Raw genomic sequence first — 7,276 nt, 5'->3', positions numbered from 1 at the left:
AAAAAAAAAAAAGAAACAAACAAACAAACAAAAACTATAAGAATGAGTAATGCAGCCCGGTGGGGTGGTATATGCCTGTATTCTTAGCACTCAGAAGGCTGAGGCAGGAGGATCGCTGTGAGTTCAAGACCAGCCTGGGCTATATAGTGAGTTCCATGTCAGTCTTAACTACACAGTGTGACCCTGTCTCAAAAAAACAAACAAAAAAAAAGAGTAATGTAAAAATCATAACCTTTCACACTTAATGTCATTCAACTCAAAAGACCTATGTAACAGTATTTTCTACATGATGAAAAGCAGAAATATTAGAAAGTTATTTAATAATAAGGTAACAAATTTTCCCTAGCATATTCTTCATGTGAATTAATTCTGGAAACACAAGAGGATAGGGGAAGTTGTTTACAGAAAAATTAAAAATAGTATTGCAGGGTGTGGTGGCTGGCACTTGGGAGGCTGAGACAGGATTGTCCCAGGAGTGTAACCTGGGCTATATTAGTGAGTTCAAGGCCACCTTGGGCTATACAGCAAGACTCTGTCTCAAAAATAAATAAATATAATATTTATTTTTACAGCTGTGGATGTATCTCAGTAACAGAATACTTGCCTGACATGTACAAGGCTCTGGGCTTCATCTCAGACTGTTAAAAAAATCATTTTTAACACATTTCTGATACTGACCAGTTAGATGTTGAGGAGGAAAAGTCTCATTGGCAGCAGTATCAAAATAAAATACTTAGGAACAATTTAGTAAGGAAGGGAACAGAATTATACAAAGAAAATGATTAAATCTATGAAACATTTATTTAAAGACCTAAAATAAAGCCTGAATAAATGAATACACATCAAACAAGGAAAAAATTGTCATCTTTAGCCAATGTCAGTCCTTCAAAATTAACCTATGAATATAGTGGAGTTGTAAACTATGGAGTTTTTTAGATTTTCTGAATTTAAAAAAAAATTTTTCAATCCATATAAATAAAAAGAACAAATGTTTAAGAAAAGTCAGAAATGAGAAACTACAGTGATAGGAACATTTCTTAACAGAAAGTAACTTTCAACCAAGGCATAATGGCACACCCCTGTAATCCCAGCACTCAGAAGGCTGAGGTAGAAGGATTACTGTTGAGTTCAAGGCCAACCTGAACTGCACAGCAAGATTCCTGTCTCAAAACACTAAAGTAAATTTCACTAAAGTTATACTAAAACACTGAACAACGGTACAAGAAGAGAAAAACAGAACATCTAAAAACAAAGCAAACAAACAAAAAGGTAATATATGACAAGTGGCATTTAATTTATTAAAAGCTATTTATTTAGTCCTGGCATAGCTGGCTCTCTGCATATCCAAAGTTAAGTCATATAGAGATCATCTACTTCACACCATACAAACGATAACTCCAAATGAGTAATTAATGCTTATTTTTAAAACCACAATATTACAAAAAATATTTAAGAAAACATTTGCATATTCTGGGTTGGGAAGAGACTTCCAAGACAGTTTAGAACCCACAGAGAGAAGAGGTGTATATGTGACTACTACAAAATGTCTGTGACAAAGGTTAAAAGAAAAATGAAGGACAAGAAATAATGCAGTGCTACAGGACAAAGAATATTATAAATGTACCAGCAAACTTAAAAAAATATATTCGAATATCCCCTATGAGATAGGGAGATAAACAACTTTTAAAAACTGAACCAGGGACATGAACAGACAATTCTCAAAGGAAGTTCAAATAGCCAATAAAGCTAAACTCAGTAATGGGAAATTAAAATTAAGATAAAACTGAGACAGGAAAAGAGCTGAACAAATTACAGTATATCCAAGTTACAAGTCTTACAATAGAGCTGTTTAAAAGATCAAAATAGAATCATACTTATTGACTACAACATGTTAAAAAAGGGCTTATTGTAAGACCAGATGTGGTGGCTCAAGGGTATAATCCCAGCACTAGGGAGGCTAAGGCAGGAGCACTGCTGGGAGTTCAAGGCAAGGCTACATAGTTAGTTCAAGGGCAGCCTGAACTATAAAGCGAGACCTTGTATTAAGAAAAAAAAAAAAAAATTAAAAGGAGGGGAGTCAGTAACAAATCACTGAACTGCCAACTTATTTCCATTGTTGGGAAAAACTCATATTCCCAACTTAATATAGTTTCCTCAGCATAATGAATTACATAAAAGATAATCAAAACAAAGAAAGATGGTGGAAAGAACAGATTTTTTGCTATCACTTGAAGCTTGTGACTTGTAAATCACAAAGAGAAAATATAAAGGTCAATTTCAGAATTCAGCATATAAATACTAAGCATTTTCAAAAGTAACAGAAATAAAGTTTTCTGTCTTCTGTGACAAACTTCACTGACCTCAACTTACCAGCCACAAGTAAACAACCTACAATATATTCCCATAACTCAAGCTTTGGCTTTTGGCTCTACCACTGACCAATTGCCATATCAGAGAGGAAGAACAATTTTGCTGTATTATTTCCACTCATAACATCTATTTTGCAGAGTACCCTTGTGTGTCAGGAACTGTGCTCTCTCTGTATAGGAATAGCATAAATTGGACAACTCTCATTCCCTATGGGAAAAAAAAAAAGGTGACAAATTCAGCAAATACTAAAGAATTACTCCATCCTTTGCCTGGGGAGAAAAAACAGCTACATTCTTATGCCTGGAGGTAGAGAGGAAGGAAGAATGGGCCCTCTTATTGGAACAAAGAAAGGAAAGCATTCCAGGAATAGACAAAACAAGTGCAATGAGAATGAAAAATAGTAATCAAGGAACAGCAAAAAGTTCAGTGTGTGGTGGTGCAGGCCTGTAATCACAGCCCTTTCAGAGGCTGAGGCAAGTATAATGCAACTCTTGTGTCCAGCCTGAGCCAATGAACAATTTAACACATACTGTTTAAAAAAAAATAAAGCGGGGGATATAGCTTAGTATGACAGCCCTGGGTTCAATCCCTAGTATTGAATAAAAAAAAAAAAATACAGTGCATGTAAAATACTTCCTCACTGTCTGTACTTTCTTAAATAGCAACCACCATGTATTAAGCTTTCATCATGGAAAAGGTTTCTAAAACAAAATACAGAGTCACATTAAAAAATATCACATATAGAGGCCAGGCGTGGTGGCGCACGCCTGTAATCCCAGCACTCAGGAGGCTGAGGCAGGAGGATCGCTGTGAGTTCAAGACCAGCCTGAGCTACATATTGAGTTCCAGGTCAGTCTCAACTACATAGTGAGACCCTGTCTCAAACAAACAAACAAACAAACAAACAAACAAAATCACATATATTAGGTACTGTCAGAAAAGGCAATATGGCATGGTGCCACACACCAGTAGTCCCAGCACTGGGGTGGCTGAGGCAGGAGGACTGCTGTGAGCTCAAGGCAAGCCTGGACCACACAGTGAATTCAGGGCCAGACTTACCTACACAGCTAACCTTGCCTCAAAAATCAAAACAAAGAGGGCCCAGGATATAGCTCAGCGGCTCCACACCTGCCTGGCAAGCACAAGGTCCTCCTGAGTTCAATCCTCAGCATCAAAAGCAAAAACAAAATAAACAAAATATGTTTTCAAAATTTTCAAAACATAGGAAGCCAAATCATTCATGTATACTTTTCTTTTTTACCTAACTTTTAGAAAAAGTAATTTGAAAATTTAGCTTCTAATCTTCACTTCCTTCAGCTTGAAACTAAACAATTTCTCAATAGTGAGGTTTAGAAACAGCTTCACTAACTTGAGCTGTAAAAACACTAATGGAACTCCTTTTACTTTGAGTTGTACAACTGTATAATCCTTTACAAAAGTTAGCTCTTATAACCAAACTGTGTACATCATCTATTCTAGGATGGTATTCATTTTAACTCAAAGACTTCCAAAGAGAGGAAAGGAAAACAGCTCCAAAGATCTAACATGAAGTTTTTCCCATATATGCTACTCCCAGAAATCCATAACACTAACCTCAAAACCTGACAAGCTGAAAAGTCAGTGACACTCAGTACCTCAGGAAGGAAGATATAACAAGCAAGTTAAAGTTAACAAAGCAAATTCCTATCAGGTTATACTGTGACCACTGTGCTGTAACACAGAAAGGGGGTAAAAACTACTGGCCTTTAAGATGTCTTTAGTGACTCATAAAGTACAAGGGTCATATGTATATTTCCCCCATCTTTAAAAAAAAGCTTACCCCCTTTAAATCTACTTAATTTTTTACTGCCAATATTTACTATAACTTATTCATTTTGCTCCTCCAATGGAGAGAATAGGCTTTTTTTTTTTAAACAGCAAAACTTTCAAGTACCTAGTGAAAAAAACACTACTCATTTCAACCATCTTATACTAAATTTGTCCTTATTTTAAAGTGTTAGCTAATGCTGACTCGACAAGTTTGGCAAGTGTGGGCTGGGGTTGTTTTGTTTTGTTTCCACTTCTAGACCCTTCCAACTCTGACAGGTATGTTGTAACCAAAACCCAACCCCAAATTAAGTGTTTTGTGTTGTTTGTTCAGTGAAGAAAAGAAATATGCACTTTCGAAGAAGAAATGACCCCTCTTAGGCTGGTAATTATCCAAGCTGAGGCAGGGGAATCCCAAATTCCAGACCAGCTTGGGCAACTCAGCAAGACCCTGTCTCAGAAAAAGGTAAAAAGGGCTGAGATTGAAGCTCAGGGGTTGCATGTTACAGGGTTCAAGCCCAGGGTGGGGGGTGTTCTTTTCCCTATTCTCTTTCTTGCTTTAATTGAAATAAATGTTTCTATACAAAAAGACACCGGGAAAAAATCCTAATGCATTTTAACAAAACAAAACATTTTCAATACTTACGAGGTTATATAAACCTATGTCTCCCCTATGCACACACCAGGGATCAAACTCAGGACCTTGCACTTTCGAGGCAGGCGAAGTGCCAGTGAGCTAAATCCCCAGCCCTAAACCTATGTTCTCTTAATTTTAAAATTGCTTGCTACTTTAATATTATCCTGCATAAAAAAATGAATAAAAGACATGAAAGAAAGCCAGGAATAGAAAACAATTCATAAAAAAATGAAAGATTAAATCATAGCATCTAAAATAGCTAAACAATTTGCTGCTGTTTGAAGATAGGAAATATTTTCACATTTTCTGAAGCTAAAATTAAGAATTTTTAAGTTTTGATGTCAAGTCCTGCTGAAGCCACAAAATTTTTAAATCCTCAGCGAATGAAAATAGATTAAACACTGGGACAATCTGTTTTGATATCAGATTCCCACCTTATCTTTTTAATATAAATAATCTTTGAAAAAGTCAACTTTTTACATTTGTATAAGGATGAGGAGAAGGCAAAGGGAAAGTAAAAAGAATTAAGATGTGTCATATGCATGTATGAACTCCCCACAATGAATGTAAACATGTATTGTAAACATGTACTAATAAAAATTTTGTTAAAATAAATTTGTCTAAGTTTTTATGATTCATTGTTTTGTTTGCATACCGCTGATTTTAAGACTTTTTAAAAACAAACACTGAAGTGAAATGGCACCAAGAAATTACTGTCAATTTTATCCAATAATTTAATTCTAAAATTCACCCTCAAATCCAGAATTGCTGACAGTATAACAGATTGGTTCAAAGGCTAAGTAAAGTAACTACTCCCAAAACAAAATGAATATGTTTCCTAAATGCTAATATTAATTTCAAGTGCTTAAAGTTGACCCTTATAAATGCTGATCAATCAGTGGTAAATGAAATAGCACTTGGCTAATAATTTAAGCTAAGAGGATACTTCCTCTAAATGAACTACAAATTAACTAAGAATGAACACTTCAAATAAACTGAGTTAAATATATTTGATAGCTCTTCCAATACTTTGTCTGAAAAGTGTAACTCAGAACATTTCACTAGTAAACAAGGACCTACTTAGTAAACAAGTATTCCATGCTCAAGTGTCTCACAGTTTTTTTGCTTTGGGTTTTTATGTCAATTTTTATTTATCAGTACCTGTATGCAGTAGAAAATGATCATTTTATTCTTGAGGAGTTGATACCTATGTGTACATAACGCATCTTATTTTTAATTATCTTCCCCTCTCCCCATCTCTTGTCATTAGTTTAGTGTTATCTGCCTCCACCTCCCAGAGTGCTGGGTTTACAGACCTGCATAACCATGCCTGCTGACAATTCTTTTAAAGCAAAAGAAAATTCCATAGCCTCAGAATAACACATTCATAGAACTCACTAATAGCTAACAATAACTAATACAGTTTTGAAGGATCTACTGAAAACCAGTAACAAGAACAGAGTATACTGAAAATACTCAGTCTTGAGTCACATGAGCTACATAGGAAATTATCTGTAGTCTCATTTCAATAACTTGCTAAGAATAATGCATCTACATGGCTAAAAATACTAAATATTAAAAGAGTTGACACAGTTCAAGATGTAAATTTAAATTTCAAGAGTCACTTAACTGTTTAAATTCCCTTTGGCAGATGTAAAACACCAGGCTGAGATGAAATGGGCTGATTTAATCACACCCAACTTGAAATGCAGGAAAGAGTAAATTATTGTGAAATGCTTGATAGACTGAAAGCACATTAAGAATAGAATAAAAGTGACGTGATTATGGATACCTGAAGAACCATATTTTTCAAAGTCAAGGTGTATATAGTCTGACAAGTGCTATGGGGAACAGTGGAAATAAGAACTTAAAATTTAACTACCCAAGAAAAAAGAGCATATAAAGTTGATACAGGTATTTTTAGACGCGGTCAGCAAAAAATTGCTCTGAGCACCCTAAAAGTTAGAATCGCTAAGAAATAATTCAGTCTTGGGCTGGGGATTTAGCTCAGTGGTTCCGCTACCTGCCTCACAAGCACAAGGTCCCGAGTTCGATCCCCAGTAGTAAAAAAAACATAATAATTCAGACACGTTTGCTAATTAATCCCCACAACAACCAAAAAAGTTACTCTCCTTTCTACCTACTTCAAACTCCTCATCTTCATGGACAGATTTTTCAGACTCAGGGAAATAAATTTCCAGAAAAAAGCAAAACTGTCAGTAAATACCAAAAATTTCCATGTTCTGCAAGAAAAGAAATCCACAAAGGAGAAAACGTTTGACAGCTCCTTTCCCCCTACCAAAAGCCAATCTGCTTTATAAACATTTACTGCCGAAGTACACTCTGAACGTGTGGCTCGACGGATCTTCTATACCCAAGCCCTAACAAGGAAGCGCAAGCAACCCGACGCTGGCAAACAGGAAGATCGGAAGAATTATTAGAAACTGACGTCCGCAGGATCAG

The 7,276-nt window shown here is 35.6% G+C and overlaps 1 protein-coding gene across 2 annotated transcripts in view; it reads right to left on the bottom strand.

Moving 5' to 3' along the window:
• Positions 1–7,276, bottom strand: part of Ap1g1 (adaptor related protein complex 1 subunit gamma 1) — a 79,618-nt gene that overhangs the window by 71,329 nt on the left and 1,013 nt on the right. The window lies entirely within an intron of this gene.

The sequence above is a fragment of the Fukomys damarensis genome, unplaced genomic scaffold (genome assembly GCF_012274545.1).
Source record: "Fukomys damarensis isolate Sample0158 unplaced genomic scaffold, DMR_v1.0_HiC HiC_scaffold_32, whole genome shotgun sequence".
In the NCBI taxonomy this organism is placed as follows: domain Eukaryota; kingdom Metazoa; phylum Chordata; class Mammalia; order Rodentia; family Bathyergidae; genus Fukomys; species Fukomys damarensis.
This window is presented reverse-complemented; position numbering and strand designations above follow the sequence as displayed.